A 20,505-nucleotide genomic window follows, 5' to 3' on the forward strand; every position below is an offset into this window, starting at 1 on the left:
CTTCCTCTTTTTCTTCTCCTTCCTTCTCCTCCTCCTCCTCTTCATCAATTTTTATTGTAGTCATGTCTATAACACTCAAAATTTCCCCTAATAACCACGTTCAAATATATAATTCAGTGGTACTAACTACACTTATAACATTGTGCTACCATCACCACCATCCATTATCCGAATTTTCAGATCACCCTTGACAGAAATTTTACGTTCATTTGACCAATAAATTCCCATTCCCCTCACCCTCAACCCCTGGTACCTGTAATAGACTTTCTGTTTCTAAGAATTTACTAATTCTAGGTACTTTATGTAAGTGAGATAATACAATATTTGTTCTTTTGTGTCTGGCTTATTTCACTCAACATGATATTTTCAAGGTTCATCCATACTGTAGCAGGTATCAGAACTTCTTTCCTTTTACAGCAGAATAATATTCCGTTGCATGTATATACCACATTTTGTTTATCCATTGATGGATTGATTGATGCTTAGGTTGCTTCCATCTTTTGGCAATTGTGAATAATGGTTCTATGAGCATCAGTGTCCAAATAACTGAGTTCCTGTTTTCAATTCTTTTGGATATATACCTAGAAATGGAATTGCCAAGTCATAGCCATATGGTAATTCTATACTTAACTTCCTGAGGCATCACCACACTGTCTTCCGCAGTGCCTGCACCATTTTACATTATCACCAGCAATGAACCAGTGTCCCTCTTTCTCCACATTCTCTCCAACACTTGATATTTTCTGAGTTTTAAAAAAATAGTCTCTATTTTAGTGGGTGTGAAATGGTATAATATTGTGGTTTTTGATGTGCTTATTGGTCATTTGTATATCTTCAGAGAAATATCTAGTCAAGACTTCTGTCCATTTTTTAATTGGGTTGTTTAATTGGGTTATTTGATTTTTTTGTCGACGAGTTCTAGCAGTTCCTTATAGAATAATTTTCCCGATATTCAACCCTTACTAAATATGTGATATCCAAATATTTTCTTCCATTCAGTAGATTGCTTTTTTTTAACTTTCATGATGAAGTCCTTTGATGCCCAAAAGTTTTAATTCTGAAGATGTGTCATTTTTCCGTTTTTTTCTTTTGTTGCTGGTATGTTTTATGTAAAGTCTAAGAAACCACTGTCTCACACAAGGTCCTGAATATTCTTCTTCATATTGTCTCCTATGAGTTTTACAGTTCTATATCTTTATCCATTTTGAGTTAATTTATTTTTTACATTTCAGTAATTTCATTGAAAGGTATATCTTTTAGTATCAAACATAGTGATAGTTTGTTAGGTTACCTCTGCCAGCACAAAAGTAACACCGATATGTTCAAAATGTTGAAATGTGTCAGCCATTTGGGAAAACTGAAAAGTTATCCACAAACATTATTTACAAAAGTTAAGTATTACTCTGTAGGTATTACTGTAGTTCTTTGGTTTATTCTTCATTGCCTATTTATGTATCCACAACATGATGTCAAAAGTAAATATGAATTTGTTACAGCTATTCTGGATGGACTCAGGTTACACATTTGCACTGAGTGACTACTTAACAGCAGTGATTTTAATACTGTAGACCTTACACTCACTGATTTACATGGAAAATCCTGAACATTACCTATTTTAAGGCATAATTCACTTAAGACTTTGTTTTGGCGCAGTTTGGGCATTACTGAAAGTATACCCTTCCTTTTAAATTAAATTAAATTTTAAATTAGGAAATGACTATTTTATGAAAACAGTCCTTAGCAAAAACTTCTAGCATATTAATTTAAGCCTAAACTTGCTTGTTGGGGTAAAGCAAATTTTTGGAATGATTATTTTGTTACAAGAAAAACTAACTTTGTTGATGGGACTAGACCGAGGCAGTATATTTTATATAAAAATGTTTGTCATGGATATAAACATCACCTGTGCTCTCTAGCAATATTTTCTAAAAAATATTAATAATTTAATGAATATGCCAGGTCTCTATTTTCTGTTTTACATAAAGTACTCTCAAATTTAAATGTAATTGCCATGTAGTAATAAATCCACATCTCTGGAATACCTGTCACTTGGCATCATGAGTACCAAGAAACTTAATACTGCCTCAACTGATCTGTTATGCCTAAAAAGTGCATGTGAAAGTTGGTTTTGATATATACCTCACAATTTAAAAAGCACACTTAAGATGACTTAATGTAAGTAGGTTACCACATTCAATACCACCTAAATACAATATATTGATCCAATATAGAAATTTGGATCAGCTTTAGAAATGAAGATTCACAGTTTATCTTCCCAGACTTGCCATTAACTTCATGTTTTCTGTTAGCTGATTTGTAGGCTTCACAGATGAATTCAAATCTAAATATAATTCTACTATAGCTTACTATTAAGCAGGCAGTTTTCCCACACCTGAGAACATCAGTGTAATCTAGTTGTGATGTTCTGAGACTTCACAGCTTAAATCCCTTATAGCACTAAGGTATCCATAGCTCAGAGTTGTGGAAAAAGGCTCCAGAGGGGAGATGTTGTTGCCGAATTAATCCGATTATGGAACTGCTTCGGGAATTGTTGGAAGGTTGGTGATTCTGTAGTAATGGTGCTTCAGTTGCCATGAAGTACACCCAGAAACAATTACTTTCAATTTCTGAACATTTGGTTTAGAACACTTGTTTGATGAATATTCAGCTAAACACTTGGATACAGGCTCTTGCCAGAACATCAAATCTCTGCCATTTATCTTGGAATGTTCCTGAAGGCGTTCTACTCCTTCTCTTAATTCTATATACTTCTGTACTTGGATCTCCAATGCAGTGATAGACAATGCTAACACAGAAGGCTTTGCTTTAGAAAATATGATCTGCAGTGGCATGCCTTAAGTTGAACTTCTAGTCTTTCAAAATTAAGGTTATTTCTCCTTCCACATGGCATGTTCTCTGTAAGAGTGAATAAGTGAATGGTAGAGTTGTAGAAATTGAAAGGCAGTAGTAGCTTTGGCTTTCCAACACACCTGTTCCAGTACAATCTTTTCCATTCTCATCAAGTCTGAAACTGTGAACCAATACTGGCTTATACAGATGAAGTCAGTCACCAATGGGACATTTCTTTTCTCTTCAATTGATTTTATAGCCAAATAAAAGCATCTCAGTCCGACACACACAAGGTGCTTGGGCTGAACCTTCATTTTGGACAGGAATCTGTCCAGTAGATTCACTGCTAGAGAAAATGTCTCTATCAAAGTCAAAGAACTGAGTTATGCTTAGAAGATCTTTTACTTCAAAGTCTCTTAGGTTTGCAGTCATTCTGAAGCCATTCATGTACAACTCAATTAGTCTCAAGCCGCAGACCTTTGGGTGACATCTGGACTCCTATTCCAAAAGGGCATTCAGCTGGTGTAGCAGGTTCTGAGCCTCAGTTGTTTTCAGGACCTTTTTCATCTTGGTCATGATAGCGGCTCCTCGGTGGTAACCACTCTCCCCAGGCTTGCTGGCACCTCACCCCACGATATCAGATGCAAGAGGTCTATAAGTCATGGGGACTCGTGGGCATGAAGGGAGAGGGCCAGTAAGGGGTAGCCATCCTCAGCCGAGGTCCCTACAGCCCCGCCAAGATGAAGCTACCTCCACCTGGGTCAGCTGGGAGAAGCCATTTGAGTTAATTTTTGTATATGGTGTGAGGTAGGATCAACATTTGTTCTTTTGCATATGGATATCCAGTTTTCCCAGGACCTTTTGTTGAAAAAACTATTCTTTTCCCATCAGGTGGACTTGGAATGATTATCTACAATCAATTAGCCACAGATAGGAGGGTTTATTTCTGAACTCTCAATTCATTTCTATTGTTCTGAATGTCTACCCTTGTGCCACAAACCACATTGTCCTGATTACTGTAGCTTTGCAATAAGTTTCAAAATCAGGAAGTATGAATCCTCCAACTTTGTTCTTCTTTTTCAATATGGATTTCTCTATTCGGTTCCCTTACCCTTCCATATAAATATGATGATTGTCATTTCCAGTTCTGTACAGAAAACTTTTAGAATTTGATTGAGATTTCATTTAATCTGTAAATTGTTTTGGGTAGAATTAACATCTTAACAATATTTATTATTCCAATCCATGAACATGCAACCCCCTTCCATTTATTTAGGTCTTCTTTGATTTCTTTCAACAATACTTTGTAGATTTCCATGTAGCAGTCCTTTAAATTCATAGTTGAATTTATTGCTAGGTATTTCCTTCTTTTAGTTGCTATTGTAAATGGAAAGTTTTCTTGATTTCTTCTTCCGATTGTTCATTATTAGTGTACAGAAACGCTACTGATTTTTGTGTGTTAGTTTTGTACTCTGTCAAATTGTCAAATTTGTTGATTAGTCTCAATAGTTTTGTAGTGGATTTTTCAGGATTTCCTGTATATAGGAACATGTCATCTGCAAATAGGGAAAATTCCACTTCTTCCTTTCCACTTTGGATGGCTTTCACTTCCTTCTCATATGTAATTTCTCTGGTTAGAAATTTCAGCACAATATTGAATGGCAGTGGTGAAAGTGGACAACTTTGTCTGTTTCTAACCTCAGGAAGAAGTCTTGAGTCTTCTATCATTGAGTGTTATGTTAACTGTGGGTTTTTCATAAATGTCCTTTGTCATGTTGAAGAAGTGACCTTGTATTTCTATTTATCTGATTGTTTTTATCATGAAAAAGTGTTAGAGTTTGCTTTTTTGATCAACTGACATTATAATGTATTTTTTTCTTTCATTCTTTCAATGTGGTGTATTACACTGACTGATTTTCTTATCTTGAAGCTCACTTGCATACCTGGGATAAATCCCATTTGATCATGGTGTATAATTGTTTTAATGTGTTGTTGGATGCAGTTTGTTTGTATTTTGTTAAGGATTTTTGCATCTTTATTCAAAGGGGTTTTGGTCTGTACTTTTCTTTCTTTTTGGTACCTTTATCTGGATTTTCTATGAGGGTGATGTTGGTTTCATATAATGAATTAGAGAGTGTTCCCTCCTCTTCAAATTTTGGAAGAGTTTGAGTGGGATTGGTGTTAATTCTTGAAAAGTTTGGTAAAAATTCACCTGTGAGGCCTTTGGTTGCTGGCCTTTTCTTTGTTGGGAGATATTTGATTAGTGATTCAATCTTGCTACCAATAATCAATTTGTTTTATTTCTTCTTTTTTAAAAATTTTTATCAATAAAACCAATCAATATACAAGGCAAACATTCTTAACATATAAACATTCTGTACTTGGTGTACAATTCAGTGGCTCATAATATCATCACATAGTTGTATATTCATCCACTATGATCATTTCTCAGAACATTTGCATCACTCCAGTAAAAGAAATAAAAAGAAAAAAGAAAAAACTCACATACCATCTCCCTTACCCCTCCCTCTCATCGACCACTAGTTTTTCCCCCTATTCAATTTATTTTAACATTTGTTCCCCCATTATTTATTTATTTTTAATCCATATTTTTTACTCATTTGTCCATACCATAGATAAAAGGAGCATCATAGCAAGGTTTTCCCAATCACACAGTCACTTTGTGAAAGCTATATCATTATACAATCATCTTAAAGAAACATGGTTACTGGAACACAGCTCTACAGTTTCAGGTTCTTAGCTCTGGCCTTTCTATTACACCTTAAACTAAAATGGGGTTATCTATATAATGTGTAAGAATAACCTCCAGGATAACCTCTTGATTCTATTTGAAATCTCTCAGACACTGATGCTTTATTTTGTCTCAATTTCTCTCTTTCCCCTTTCAATCAAGAAGGTTTCTCAAACCCTTGATACTGAGTCTTAGCTCATTCTAAGATTTCTGTCCCAGGGAGGTTTATAACGCTGGGAGTCACGTTCCACATAGAGAGGGGAGGGCAGTGAGTTTGCTTGTTGTGTTGGCTGAGAGAGAGAGAGGCCACATCTGAGCAAAAAAAGCACTTCTCTTGGGGGTGACTCTTAGGCCTAATTTTAAGTAGACTTAGCCTATCTTTTGCAGGGTTAAGTTTCGTATGAACAATCCCCAAGATTTGGGGCTCAGCCTATTACTTTGGTTGTCCCCACTGCTTGTGAGAATATCAAGAAATCTCCACTTGGGAAAGTTGAATTTTCCCTCTTTCTCACCATTCCCCCAAGGGAACTTTCCAAATACTTTTTTTATTCACTGTTCAAATCACTCTGGGATTTATCAGGGCATCACTCTGGATAAGCCTACAAAATCTCGTGTCCTATTCAAGGTTCCATGTACTATAGTGTTCAATTAACCTGTCCACATAAGTTATATTAGGAAATGCACTAGTCAAAATATACATTTTGTACCAAATAAACATTTTTTTTGCTTTAGCCTCATACATAAATTAAAGTTTGAAAATACAAATAACCATCTATTTCAACACCCTGCAATACTGACATTCCTTTGTTCTTCCTCATGCAAAAGCATTTTTTAATTGTACATTTAATCACTATCATTGTACACTCTAGGCATTCTTAGATTAGACCATCTCAGTCTTTATTGTCTATCTTTCCTTCCGATTCCATTTGTGCCCCCAGCCCTCCTCCCTCTGTCCTTCTCACATTCAGCCTCATTCAGTGCACTAACATCATTTTATTACACTTAGGTAGTATTGTGTTATCCATTTCTGAATTTTTACAATCAGTCCTGTATCCCTTCAGCTCCAATTACTCAATATCTACCCTATTTTTATCTTCTGATTTTCTCTGTTCCTAACTGAAATTCTCCAAGTTCATTCATTAATATTAGTTCATATCAGTGAGACTATAAAGCATTTGTCCTTTTGTTTCTGGCTTATCTCATTCAGCATAACGTCCTCAAGGTCCATCCATGTTGTTACATACTTCATAACTTTATTCTGTCTTACAACTGCATAATATTCCATCGTATGTATATACCACAGCTTGTTTAGCCACTCATCTGTTGATGGATATTTGGGCTGTTTCCATCTCTTGACAATTGTAAATAATGCTGCTATAAACATTGGTGTGCAAATATCCATTTGTGTACTTGCCCTCATGTCCTTTGAGTAGATGCCTAGCAATGGTATTGCCAGATCACATGGCAATTCTATACTTAGCTTCCCGAGGAACCACCAAACTACATTCCACAGTGGTTGTACCATTTTACATTCCCACCAACAATGGATAAGTGTGCCTCTTTCTCCACATCCTCTCCAGCACTTGTCATTTTCTGTTTTATTGATAATGACCATTCTGGTGGGTGTGAGATGATATCTCATTGTGGTTTTGATTTGCATTTCTCTAATAGCCAGGGGAGTTGAGCATCTTTTCATGTGCCTTTTGGCCATTTGTATTTCCTCTTTTGAGAAGTGTCTGTTCAAGCCTTTTGCCCATTTTGTAATCGGGTTGTTTGTCTTTTTGCTGTTGAATTAAACAATCTCTTTATATGGTCTGGATACTGGATCTGTACCTGATATATTATTTCCAAATATTGTCTTCCATTCTGTAGGCTGTCTTTTACTTTCTTGACAAAGTTCTTTGATGCACAAAAGTGTTTAATTTTGAGGGGGTTCCCTTTATCTGTTTTGTTCTTTGATGCTCATGCTTTGGGTATGAGATCTAGGAAACTGCCTCCTATTATAAGATTTATGATATTTCCCTACATTTTCTTCTAAAAGTTTTATGGTCTTAAATCTAATGTTTAAGTCTTTGATCCATTTTGAGTTTATTTTTGTATAGGGTGTGTGGTAGTTAGATTCAGTTGTCAACTTGGCCAGGTAAAGGCACCCAGTTCTGTTGCTGTGGACGTGAGTCAATGGTACGTGAACCTCATCTGTTGCTGATTACATCTGCAGTCAGCTAAGAGGTGTGCCTGCTGTGATGAATGGTGTTTGATTTAATTGGCTGGAGCTTAAATGAGAGCGCGCAATAGCACAGTCCAAGCAGCTCAGCATACCTCATCTCAGTACTTGCAGCTCAGCCCAGGCCTTTGGAGATGCAGAAAGGAATCACCCTGGGGAAAGTTGTTGGAATCCAGAGGCCTGGAGAGAAGGCCAGCAGAGATCACCCTGTGCCTTCCCACATAAGAAAGAACCTCAGTTGAAAGTTAGCTGCCTTTCCTCTGAAGAACTAATGAAATAAATCCCCTTCTATTAAAAGCCAATCCATCTCTGGTGTGTCATATTCTGGCAGCTAGCAAACTAGAACAGGGTGTGAGATATGGATTCTCTTTCATTCTTTTGCATGTGGATATCCAATTCTCTAGGCACCATTTATTGAAGAGACTGTTTTGTCCAGGTGAGTTGGCTTGACTTTCTTATCAAAAATCAATTGTCTATAGATGAAAGGGTCTATATCTGAACACTCTATTGATTCCATTGGTCAGTATATCTATCTTCGTGCCAGTACCATGCTGTTTTGACTACTGTGGCTTCATAATATGCCTTAAAGTCAGGTAGTGACTTCATTTCTTTCTCAGGATATTTTTAGCTATTCAGGAGTATTCTGTCCTTCCAGATAAATTTGGTTATTGGTTTTTCTATTTCTGAAAAGTACGTTTTTTGGATTTTAATTGATATTGCATTGAATCTATAAATCAATTTAGGTAGAATTGACACCTTAGCTGTATTTAGTCTTCCAATCCATGAGCACGGTATGCCCTTCCACTTATTTAGGGCTTCTGTGATTTCTTTTAGCAATTTCTTGTAGTTTTCTTTGAATAGGTCTTTTGTATCCTTAGTTAAATTTATTCCTAAATATTTTATTCTTTTGGTTGTAATTGTAAATGGAATTTTCCCCTTGATTTCCCCCTCAGATTGTTCATTGCTAGTATATAGAAACACTACAGATTTTTGAGTGTTAATCTTGTAACCTGCCAATTTGCTTACCCATTTATTAGCTCTAGTTGTTTTGCTGTGGATTTTTCAGGGTTTTTGATGAACAGTATCATGTCATCTGCAAACAGTGAGAGTTATACTTCTTCCTTTCCAATTCTGATGCCTTGTATTTCTTTTTCTTGTTTAATTGTTCCGATTATAACTTCCAACAAAATGTTGAATAACAATGGTGACAGTGGACATCTTGTCTTGTTCCTGATCTTAGGGAGAAAGTTTTCAGTTTTTCCCCATTGAGGATGATGTTAGCTGTGGGTTTTTCATATATTCCCTTTATCATGTTGAGGAAGTTCCCTTCTATTCCTGTCCTTTGAAGCATTTTCAACAGGAAAGGATGTTGAATTTCGTCAAATGCCTTTTCTGCATTAATTGAGATGATGATGTGTTTTTTCTGCTTTGATTTGCTGATATGGTGTACTGCATTAATTGATTTTATTATGCTAAACCATCCTTGCATTACCTGGAATGAATCCTACTTGGTCATGGTGTATAATTCTTTCAATGTGCTGAGGATTCAATTTTCAAGAATTTTGTTGAGGATTTTTTCATCTATATTCACTAGAGAGATTGGTCTGTAATTTTCTTTTCTTGTAGTATCTTTGTCTGGCTTTGGTATGAAGGTAATGTTGACTTCATAGAAAGACTTAGGTTGCCTTCCCTCCTCTAATTTTTTTGAAAAGTTTGAGCAGGATTTGTAGTAATTCTTGAATGTTTGATAAAATTCACATGTGGAGCCATCTGGCCCTGGACTTTTCTTTTTTGGGAGCTTCTTAATGACTGACTCAATTTCTTTACTTATGATTGGGTTGTTCATGCATTTATAAAGAGTTGTTAATTGTATCTACATTGTCTAGTTTATTAGCATATAGTTGCTCATAATATCCTTTCATTAATTCCTTTATTTCTGCAGGGTCAGTGGTTGTGTCTCCTCTTCCAGCTCTGGTTTTATTTATTTGCATTCTCTCTCTTCTTCTTTTTGTCAACCTTGCTAAGGTATATAAGTTTTATTGATTTTCTCAAAGAACCAACTTCTGGTTTCATTGGTTTTCTTGATTGTTTTAATGTTATCAATTTCATTTATTTCTGCCCTAATCTGCATTATTTCTTTCCTTTTGTTTGCTTTGGGGTTAGTTTGCTGTTATTTCTCTAGTTCTTCCAAGTGAACAGTTAATTCCTCAATTTTTGCTCTTTTTTCTTTTTTGATCTAGGCATTTAGGGCAATAAATTTCCCTGTTAGAAAATTTTTACTACTACCTTTGTTGCATTCCATAAATTTTGATATGTTGTGTTTTCATTTTCATTTACCTTGAGATATTTACTGATTTCTTTTGTAATTTCTACCTTGATCCACTGGTTGTTTAAGAGTGCGTTGCTGAGTCTCCATATATTTGTTGATTTTCTGGCACTCTGCCTGTTATTGATTTCCGACTTCATTCCTTTATGATCTGAGAAAGTGTTTTGTATGATTTCAATCTTTGAAAATTTATCGAGACTTGCTTTGTGACCCAGCATATGGTCTATCCTTGAGAATGAGCCATGAACACTGAGAAAAAGGTGTATCCTGCTGTTGTGGAGTGTAATGTTCTATAAATTCCTGTTAAGTCTAGTTCATTTATTGTATTATTCAAATTCTTTGTTTATTTATTGATCCTCTGACTAGATGTTCTGTCCATTGATGAGATTGGGGAATTGAAGTCTCCAGCTATTATAGTAGATGTGTCTATTTCTTTTTTCAGTGTTTGCCTCATGTATTTTGAAGCACTCTGGCTCAGTGCATAAATATTTATGATTGTTATGTCTTTTTGTTAAATTGTTCCTTTTATTAATACAAAGTGTCCTTCTTTGTCTCTTTTAATTGTTTTGCATTTGATGTCTAATTTGTCAGATATTAGTATAGCTACTCCTGCTCTTTTCTCATTGCTATTTGCAAGAAATATCTTTTCCCAACTTTTCACTTTCAACTTTTGTTTATCTTTGGGTCTAAGATGTGTTTCCTGTAGACAGCATCTAGATGGGTCCCGTTTTTAAATCCATTTTGCCAGTCTATATCTTTTGATTGGGGAGTTTGATCCATTAACATTTATTGTTATTATTGGAAGGGCAGCACTTTCTTCTACTGTTTTGCCTTTTAGATTTTATATGTCATATCTAATTTTTCCTCTTTTTACCTTTACTAATAGCCTTCATTTCTACTCACTTCTCCACACTTCTCTCTCCTGTCTTCCTATCTGTTTCTGGTGCTCCCTTTACTATTTCTTGCAGAGCTGGTCTCTTGGTCACAAATAATCTCCATGATTTTTTTGTCTGAAAACATTTTAATTTCCCCCTCATTTTTGAGGGATAATTTTGCTGGATATGAAATTCTTTCAGAATCTTAAATTTACCATACCACTGTCTTCTCGCTTGCATGGTTTCTCCTGAGAAATCTATGCATAGTCTTATTGGGCTTCCCTTGTATGTGATGGATTACTTTACTCTTGCTACTTTCAAAATTCTCTCCTTCTCTTTGACATCTGACATTCTGATTAGTAAGTGCCTTGGAGTATGTCTATTCTGTTTAGGGTATGCTCTACTTCTTGGATGTATAATTTTAAGTCTTTCATAAGAGTAGGGAAATTTTCAGTGATAATTTCCTCCATTAGTCTTTCTCCTCTTTTTTCCTCCTTTTCTCCTTCTGGGACACCCACAACACTTATATACATGTGCTTCATGTTGTCATTCAATTCCCTGAGTCCCTGCTCGTATTTTTTCATTCTTTTCCTTATATTTTCTTTTGCTTGTCAGATTTCAGATGTCCCATCCTTCAGTTCGCTAATCCTATCTTCTGCCTCTTAAAATCTAACATTGTAGGTTTCCATGGTTTTTTCATCTATTCTACTGTGCCTTTTATTCCCATAAGTTCGGTGATTTGTTTTTTTCAGACTTTCAACTTCTTTTTGTTCATCCCTTGCCTTCTTTATATCCTCCCTCAACTTGTTGATTTGAATTTTGATGAGATTTTCCATGTCTCCTTGAACATTCTGCTTTAATTGTTTCCACTCCTGTATCTCATTTGAATTGTTGGTTTGTTTCTTTGACTGAGCCATATCTTCAACTTTCCTAGTATGATTCATTATTTTTGCTGGCATCTAGGTGATTCCTTAATTCCTTAATTAGTCTATTCTGGGGATTATTTTCACTCTTTAACCTTGGATTTTCTTGCTGGATGGCTTTGTTCTCTATCTGGTCTTTGACATTCACTTCAGCTTATTCTAGGCCTCTAGCATAGCTTTTGTTTAACGGTTCAGAATTTTTCACTTCTTGTTTCTTGCCATGCCTATATGATGCCTTTTTTTTTCCTTAGGAGGGTCTACTTAGGTATCATTGACTCCAGTCAGATTTTCCCAGACAAGACTGGCCTCCCTTCAGGAGGAAAGAGTCACCTGCACTTTTCCCTGAGTGTGAGACCCAGCAGGTTGCAAGATTTTCCTATGAAGCCCCTGGACTCTGCGTTTTTCCTATCCTGCCCAGTATGTGGCACTTTTCTGCCTGTGGGTCCCACCAGCATAAAGTGATATGGTACTTTTAACTTCAGCAGACTTTCCCTGCTGGAGGCATGGTTGAGACAGAGGAGATGTTGTAGGCTGACTTTAATCGCTTCAATTTTCCAGTTCCTGGGGTCTGAATTCCTTGAGGGAGGGATTCCCCATGAGCTGGGCCCCCACCCCTCTCCTGGGGAAGGCAAAGCTTCCAGGGAGTTATCTCCTTCACCTGACCAGCCTCTTTGTCTCTCAGATAAGTTTAATTCCACCCTTGCCTGGGCAGTTGGAGCCCGAGAGCACTTTTAAGTGGTAGAAACAAAGAAAAAAGTCCTTTTCAGAGCAGGACCTCCATTCCTCCAGTTGGTTAATCAAGCACTTAAGTTGGTACGTTGCTCTACCAGGTCCTATATCCCCTCCAAAAAAGGGGGGATGCAGACCTCTTCAAGTATTTTGTGCTGTCTGATAAAAAAAAGCCTCTGTTTTTTTTTTCCCCATCAACCCTGACCCCTCTGTGCTGGGGCAAAAACTAGTAACTTTAGCTTTCATTTGAGGTTGAGCTGAGCTGGGAGCCTATTTTTATTAGTCAAAATTTGTTAATTAATTCCAAAATTGGAGCTTGGTTGAGCTTTACTGTTTTACCAACCCTTGCTGTTGGTAAAGTTTCCTTTCTTTCCCCTCTGGGAACCAGCCTGTGGGGGAGAGGTGCTGGCCTCTGTAGTTTGAGGGATTCACAGTTCTGGGTGGGATCACAGCTGGTCCAGTTTGTCCAAACTTGTGTACACTGTGTGTCCAGTCATTCCTGTGGCCCCAGAGGTTGTTCTTTACTGTTCCTGGCTATTTACTAGCTACTTGGAGAGAACTAAATTCCACACCTCACTAAGCTGCCATCTTGGCCCTGTCTCTGATTAGTGATGTCCGCATAAGCTTTTTTTTTTCCTTTTTTTTTATTAATTAAAGAAAAAAAGAAATTAACCCAACATTTAGAAATCATACCATTCTACATATGCAATCAGTAATTCTTAACATCATCACATAGGTGCATGATCATCGTTTCTTAGTACATTTGCATCGGTTTAGAAGAACTAGCAACACAACCGAAAAAGATATAGAATGTTAATATAGAGAAAAAAATAAAAGTAATAATAGTAAAAACAAAACAAAACAAAAACCTATAGCTCAGATGCAGCTTCATTCAGTATTTTAACATGATTACTTTACAATTAGGTATTATTGTGCTGTCCATTTTTGAGTTTTTGTATCTAGTCCTGTTGCACAGTCTGTATCCCTTCAGCTCCAATTGCCCATTATCTTGCCCTGTTTCTACCTCCTGCTGGACTCTGTTACCAATGACATATTCCAAATTTATTCTCGAATGTCTGTTCACATCAGTGGGACCATACAGTATTTGTCCTTTAGTTTTTGGCTAGACTCACTCAGCATAATGTTCTCTAGGTCCATCCATGTTATTACATGCTTCATAAGTTTATCCTGTCTTAAAGCTGCATAATATTCCATCGTATGTATATACCACAGTTTGTTTAGCCACTCGTCTGTTGATGGAGATTTTGGCTGTTTCCATCTCTTTGCAATTGTAAATAATGCTGCTATAAACATTGGTGTGCAAATGTCCATTTGTGTCTTTGCCCTTAAGTCCTTTGAGTAGATTCCCAGCAATGGTATTGCTGGGTCATATGGCAATTCTATATTCAGCTTTTTGAGGAACCGCCAAACTGCCTTCCACAGTGGTTGCACCATTTGACATTCCCACCAACAGTGGATACGTGTGCCTCTTTCTCCGCATCCTCTCCAGCACTTGTCATTTTCTGTTTTGTTGATAATGGCCATTCTGGTGGGTGTGAGATGATATCTCATTGTGGTTTTGATTTGCATTTCTCTAATGGCCAGGGACATTGAGCATCTCTTCGTGTGCCTTTAGGCCATTTGTATTTCCTCTTCTGATAGGTGTCTGTTCAAGTCTTTTTCCCATTTTGTAATTGGGTTGGCTGTCTTTTTGTTGTTGAGTTGAACAATCTCTTTATAAATTCTGGATACTAGACCTTTATCTGATATGTCATTTCCAAATATTGTCTCCCATTGTGTAGGCTGTCTTTCTACTTTCTTGATGAAGTCCTTTGATGCACAAAAATGTTTAATTTTGAGGAGCTCCCATTTATTTATTTCCTTCTTCAGTGCTCTTGCTTTAGGTTTAAGGTCCATAAAACCGCCTCCAGTTGTAAGATTCATAAGATATCTCCCAACATTTTCCTCTAACTGTTTTATGGTCTTAGACCTAATGTTTAGATCTTTGATCCATTTTGAGTTAACTTTTGTATAGGGTGTGAGACATGGGTCTTCTTTCATTCTTTTGCATATGGATATCCAGTTCTCTAGGCACCATTTATTGAAGAGACTGCTCTGTCCCAGGTGAGTTGGCTTGACTGCCTTATCAAAGATCAAATGTCCATAGATGAGAGGGTCTATATCTGAGCACTCTATTCGATTCCATTGGTCGATATATCTATCTTTATGCCAATACCATGCTGTTTTGACCACTGTGGCTTCATAATATGCTTTAAAGTCAGGCAGCGCGAGACCTCCAGCTTCGTTTTTTTTCCTCAAGATGTTTTTAGCAATTCGGGGCACCCTGCCCTTCCAGATAAATTTGCTTATTGGTTTTTCTATTTCTGAAAAATAAGTTGTTGGGATTTTGATTGGTATTGCATTGAATCTGTAAATCAATTTAGGTAGGATTGACATCTTAACTATATTTAGTCTTCCAGTCCATGAACACGGTATGCCCTTCCATCTATTTAGGTCTTCTGTGATTTCTTTTAGCAGTTTTTTGTAGTTTTCTTTGTATAGGTTTTTTGTCTCTTTAGTTAAATTTATTCCTAGGTATTTTATTCTTTTAGTTGCAATTGTAAATGGGATTCGTTTCTTGATTTCCCCCTCTGCTTGTTCATTGCTAGTGTATAGAAATGCTACAGATTTTTGAATGTTGATCTTGTAACCTGCTACTTTGCTGTACTCATTTATTAGCTCTAGTAGTTTTGTTGTGGATTTTTCCGGGTTTTCAACGTATAGTATCATATCGTCTGCAAACAGTGATAGTTTTACTTCTTCCTTTCCAATTTTGATGCCTTGTATTTCTTTTTCTTGTCTAATTGCTCTGGCTAGAACCTCCAACACAATGTTGAATAATAGTGGTGATAATGGACATCCTTGTCTTGTTCCTGATCTTAGGAGGAAAGTTTTCAATTTTTCCCCATTGAGGATGATATTAGCTGTGGGTTTTTCATATATTCCCTTTATCATGTTAAGGAAGTTCCCTTGTATTCCTATCTTTTGAAGTGTTTTCAACAGGAAAGGATGTTGAATCTTGTCAGATGCCTTCTCTGCATCAATTGAGATGATCATGTGATTTTTCTGCTTTGATTTGTTGATATGGTGTATTACATTAATTGATTTTCTTATGTTGAACCATCCTTGCATACCTGGGATGAATCCTACTTGGTCATGATGTATAATTCTTTTAATGTGTTGTTGGATACGATTTGCTAGAATTTTATTGAGGATTTTTGCATCTATATTCATTAGAGAGATTGGTCTGTAGTTTTCTTTTTTTGTAATATCTTTGCCTGGTTTTGGTATGAGGGTGATGTTGGCTTCATAGAATGAATTAGGTAGTTTTCCCTCCACTTCAATTTTTTTGAAGAGTTTGAGGAGAGTTGGTACTAATTCTTTCTGGAATGTTTGATAGAATTCACATGTGAAGCCATCTGGTCCTGGACTTTTCTTTTTGGGAAACTTTTGAATGACTGATTCAATTTCTTTACTTGTGATTGGTTTGTTGAGGTCATCTATTTCTTCTTGAGTCAAAGTTGGTTGTTCATGTCTTTCCAGGAACCCGTCCATTTCATCTAAATTGTTGTATTTATTAGCGTAAAGTTGTTCATAGTATCCTGTTATTACCTTCTTTGTTTCTGTGAGGTCAGTGGTTATGTCTCCTCTTCCATTTCTGATCTTATTTATTCACATCCTCTCTCTTCTTCTTTTTGTCAATCTTGCTAAGGGCCCATCAATCTTATTGATTTTCTCATAGAACCAACTTCTGGTCTTATTGATTTTCTCTATTGTTTTCATGTTTTCAATTTCATTTATTTCTGCTCTAATCTTTGTTATTTCTTTCCTTTTGCTTGCTTTGGGATTAGTTTGCTGTTCTTTCTCTAGTTCTTCCAAGTGGACAGTTAACTCCTGCATTTTTGCCTTTTCTTCTTTTCTGATATAGGCATTTAGGGCAATAAATTTCCCTCTTAGCACTGCTTTTGCTGTGTCCCATAAGTTTTGATATGTTGTGTTTTCGTTTTCATTTGCCTCGAGGTATTTGCTAATTTCTCTTGCAATTTCTTCTTTGACCCACTCGTTGTTTAAGAGTGTGTTGTTGAGCCTCCACGTATTTGTGAATTTTCTGGCACTCCGCCTATTATTGATTTTCAACTTCATTCCTTTATGATCCGATAATGTGTTGTGTATGATTTCAATCTTTTTAAATTTGTTAAGACTTGCTTTGTGACCCAGCATATGGTCTATCTTTGAGAATGATCCATGAGCGCTTGAGAAAAAGGTGTATCCTGCTGTTGTGGGATGTAATGTCCTATAAATGTCTGTTAAGTCTAGGTCATTTATTGTAATATTCAAATTCTCTATTTCTTTATTGATCCTCTGTCTAGATGTTCTGTCCATTGATGAGAGTGGTGAATTGAGGTCTCCAACTATTATGGTATATGTGTCTATTTCCCTTTTCAGTGTTTGCAGTGTATTCCTCACGTATTTTGGGGCATTCCAGTTCGGTGCATAAATATTTATGATTGTTATGTCTTCTTGTTTAATTGTTCCTTTTATTAGTATATAGTGTCCTTCTTTGTCTCTTTTAACTCTTTTACATTTGAAGTCTAATTTGTTGGATATTAGTATAGCTACTCCTGCTCTTTTCTGGTTGTTATTTGCATGAAATATCTTTTCCCAACCTTTCACTTTCAACCTATGTTTATCTTTGGGTCTAAGATGTGTTTCCTGTAGACAGCATATAGAAGGATCCTGTTTTTTAATCCATTCTGCCAGTCTATGTCTTTTGATTGGGGAATTCAGTCCATTAACATTTAGTGTTATTAATGTTTGGATAATATTTTCCTCTACCATTTTGCCTTTTGTATTATATATATCATATCTGACTTTCCTTCTTTCTACACTCTTCTCCATACCTCTCTCTTCTGTCTTTTCGGTTCTGACTCTAGTGCTCCCTTTAGTATTTCTTGCAGAGCTGGTCTCTTGGTCACAAATTCTCTCAGTGACTTTTTGTCTGAGAATATTTTAATTTCTCCCTCATTTTTGAAGGACAATTTTGTTGGATATAGGAGTCTTGGTTGGCAGTTTTTCTCTTTTAGTAATTTAAATATGTCATCCCACTGTCTTCTAGCTTCCATGGTTTCTGCTGAGAAATCTACACATAGTCTTATTGGGTTTCCCTTGTATGTGATGGATTGTTTTTCTCTTGCTGCTTTCAAGATCCTCTCTTTCTCTTTGACCTCTGACATTCTAACTAGTAAGTGTCTTGGAGAATGCCTATTTGGGTCTATTCTCTTTGGGATGTGCTGCACTTCTTGGATCTGTAATTTTAGATCTTTCATAAGAGTTGGGAAATTTTCAGTGATAATTTCTTCCATTAGTTTTCTCCTCCTTTTCCCTTCTCTTCTCCTTCTGGGACACCCACAACACGTATATTTGTGCAGTTCATATTGTCCTTCAGTTCCCTGATCCCCTGTTCAAATTTTTCCATTATTTTCCCTGTAGTTTCTGTTTCTTTTTGGAATTCAGATGTTCCATCCTCCAAATCACTAATTCTCTCTTCTGTCTCTTTAAATCTATCATTGTAGGTATCCATTGTTTTTTTCCATCTTTTCTACTTTATCCTTCACTTCCATAAGTTCTGTGATTTGTTTTTTCAGTTTTTCTGTTTCTTCTTTTTATTCAGCCCATGTCTTCTTCATGTCCTCCCTCAATTTATCGATTTTGTTTTTGAAGAAGTTTTCCATTTCTGTTCGTACATTCAGCATTAGTTGTCTCAGCTCCTGTATCTCATTTGAACTATTGGTTTGTTCCTTTGACTGGGCCATATTTTCAATTTGTTGAGCGTGATCCGTTATCTTCTGCTGGCTTCTGGGCATTTAGTTAGATTTCCCTGGGTGTCGGACCCAACAGGTTGAAAGATTTTTCTGTGAAATCTCTGGGTTCTGTTTTTCTTATCCTGCCCAGTAGGTGGCGCACGTGGCACTCGTTTGTTTGCGGGTCCCACCAGTAAAAGGTGGTGTGGGTCCTCCAACCCTGGAAAACTCTCACCGTTGGGGAGGCTTGCCAGCTGAAGCGGCCTGGAAGAGTGCCAGCCGGCCCAGGGATCCGAACGCGGGGAGGGTCACCGGCTGCCGCAGCCCAGGAGAGCGCCCGACCGAATCTCCTAGGCCCAGGGCGCCAAGCGTGGTGGGAGGGCGCTAGCTGCCGTGGCCTGGGAGAGTGCACCGTTCCCAGCCGGACCGGGAAGTCACGTGCTTGGAAAGGGCCCCGGTCACTGTTCTCCGCAGCCTGGGGATCTCCGATCCAATTCTCCCAGTTGGTCCTGGGGGCCATGTGTGTGGAGGGCGCCAGCCACCGCGGCCCGAGGGGACCGCCGGTCCAATTCCCCCAGCTGGCCCAGGAAGGAGGAAATGAGGGACTCCGGCTGCTCGCCGCCCCGGCCCAGGAAAGCCCGCGCCCCTCGCCGATCTCACCGGAGAGGGTTCTCACAACCAGTCAGCCATTCCAGGATGAGGTACACTGTCTTCTTGATCTCCGTTGCGGCTCCGGGAGCTGCTCTGTATTGTCTCCACTCCCCCAGCAGCTGTTCTGGAGGAGGAACCAAGATCCGTGCATCTTACTAAGCTGCCATCTTCTCTGGAACTGCATAAGCTTTAAAAAGGGGATTTCTTTAGCTAAAAATCTACAGTTCTCCAGAGGAAAGGCAGCTAGCTTTCATTTGAACTTCTCTGTCACATTGGAAGGTACCCGTGACATCTGCTGGCCTTCCCTCCTGGCTTCTGTGTTCCAATGGCTTTCCCTGGGGTGATTTCATCTCCAAACATCTGGGCTGAGATGCTAGTGTTGAGATGAGGTATGCTGAGCTGCTAAGCTCCCTTCTGACCTCTCTCTTTTAAACCTCCAGCTAATTAAATTAAACCTTGCTCTTCTAGTTTTCTAGCTGCCTAAATGCAATATACAAGAAATGGAATGGCTTTTAAAAAGGGGAATGTAATAAGTTGCTAGTTTACAGTTCTAAGGCCAAGATAATGTCCCAATCAAAGCAAGTCTATAGAAATGTCCCATCAAAGGTATCCAGGGAAAGATACCTTGGTTCAAGAAGACCAGTGAAGTACAGGATCTCCCTCTCATCCAAGAAGGCACCTGGTGAACACAGTCACAGTTTCTCCCTCAGCTGGAAGGGCACATGGTGAGCACAGAGTCATCTGCTAGCTTTCTCTCCTGGCTTCCTTTTTTATGATGCTCCCTGGTATGTGTCTTCCTTCATCTCCAAAATGCTGGATGATGGAATCTCTGCTTCATGGTGGTACAGCACTCTCTGCTCTCTCTGAAGCTCCCTCATTCTCCAAAATGTTTCCTCTTTTATAGGACTCCAGAAACTAATCAAGACCCACCCAAATGGGTGGAGACATGTCACCTAATCCAGCTTAGCAACCACTCTTGAGTAAATCACATCTCTAGTGAGATGATCTGATTACAGTTTCAAAATACAGTGTTGAATAGTGATTATTCTGTCTTTGTGAAATGGGATTTAGATTAAAACATGGCTTTTGTAGGGGACATATATTCTTTTAAACCAGCACATGTGCTCATTGTGGAATGCACTCCCTTTAGCCAACTGCAAAGGTAATCAGCCATAGATAAACTTCACAAATTGATGATTTAAGTCCATGGAAACGAATAACAGGGCATCATCACCTGGTCAAGTTGACACCTGAAACTAACTACCACATATCCACCCCTTATCAACTTAACTACTGTCATTGTCCCCACATACA

At 37.6% G+C, this 20,505-nt stretch overlaps 1 pseudogene; it reads right to left on the reverse strand.

Moving 5' to 3' along the window:
• Positions 1–2,528: 2,528 nt before the first annotated feature.
• LOC143653032 (cyclin-G1 pseudogene) lies at positions 2,529–3,417 on the reverse strand (annotated as a pseudogene).
• Between the last annotated feature and the right edge of the window lie 17,088 nt (positions 3,418–20,505).

The sequence above is a fragment of the Tamandua tetradactyla genome, chromosome 13 (assembly GCF_023851605.1).
Source record: "Tamandua tetradactyla isolate mTamTet1 chromosome 13, mTamTet1.pri, whole genome shotgun sequence".
Taxonomy (NCBI): domain Eukaryota; kingdom Metazoa; phylum Chordata; class Mammalia; order Pilosa; family Myrmecophagidae; genus Tamandua; species Tamandua tetradactyla.